This window comes from Bufo bufo, chromosome 2 (assembly GCF_905171765.1).
Source record: "Bufo bufo chromosome 2, aBufBuf1.1, whole genome shotgun sequence".
Lineage (NCBI taxonomy): Eukaryota > Metazoa > Chordata > Amphibia > Anura > Bufonidae > Bufo > Bufo bufo.
The window spans coordinates 119875353-119876737 of NC_053390.1; positions in this window are offsets into that span (position 1 = coordinate 119875353).

Below are 1385 nucleotides of genomic sequence, written 5' to 3' on the forward strand. Positions count from 1 at the left end.
CAATAAGAAAAAAAATATTTTTCATTTACACCTCAGGTCAGACCAGCAATCAGACCCCCAATGTTAATCAGACCTCAGATCAGACCACCAATGGCTCAGATCAACCCCCAAACCTTTAGCCATCTATCAGCCCCCAATGTCAGCCATAAACCCCCCCAATGTCAGCCATAAACCCCCCAATGTCAGCCGTAAACCCCCCCAATGTCAGCCATAAACCCCCCCAATGTCAGCCGTAAGCCCCCCAATGTCAGCCATAAGCCCCCAAATGTCAGCCATAAGCCCCCCAATGTCAGCCATAAGCCCCCATTAGCCCCTAATGTCAGCCATAAGCACCCCATTAGCCCCTCATGTCAGCCATAAGCCCCCCATTAGCCCCTCATGTCAGCCATAAGCCCCCCATTAGCCCCTCATGTCAGCCATAAGCCCCCCATTAGCCCCTCATGTCAGCCATAAGCCCCCCATTAGCCCCTCATGTCAGCCATAAGCCCCCCATTAGCCCCTCATGTCAGCCATAAGCCCCCCATTAGCCCCTCATGTCAGCCATAAGCCCCCCATTAGCCCCTCGTGTCAGCCATAAGCCCCCCATTAGCCCCTCGTGTCAGCCATAAGCCCCCATTAGCCCCTCATGTCAGCCATTAGCCCCCCATTAGCCCCTCATGTCAGCCATAAGCCCCCCATTAGCCCCTCATGTCAGCCATAAGCCCCCCATTAGCCCCTCATGTCAACCATAAGCCCCCCATTAGCCCCTCATGTCAGCCATTAGCCCCTCATGTCAGCCATAAGCCCCCATTAGCCCCTCATGTCAGCCATAAGCCCCCATTAGTCCCTCATGTCAGCCCCATGTCCCCCAGGTCAGCCCCATGTCCCCCAGGTCAGCCATCAGCCCCCAGTGCAAATAAAAAAAAAACAAAAAAAAACACTTACCTCTCCTGCTCCTGGTCACCATCGCGATCCTCTTCATTCTGCTGTCGGCTGGCTGTGTATAGCGGCGCACAGCGTGAGGTCACAGAGAGACCTCACGCTGTGCGCATCCCTGCACAGCTGATAGCCGAGCCGAGGACCAGGAAGCGGTGAGTACAGATCCTTCACCGCTCCCTGGTCCTTCTGTACTAATGAAGCGCTTCTATAATGGAAGCGCTTCATTAGTACAGAGTTAAAGACTGCCCTGATCGCCGCGGCCCGGCTAACAATCCTCCACGGCCCGGTCCTGGGCCGCGGCCTGGCGGTTGGGGACCGCTGTCCTAGAGACCACTTCAGCATATGATGGTCGTCTGGGACCCTGATCCCCCTTATGGGAAAACTCATGCCTGCGTGGTAGGGAATAAGACACACGTTTTCCCCCATCACTGTCAGAATCACATGAACTTTGATCACTTCCATGAGAC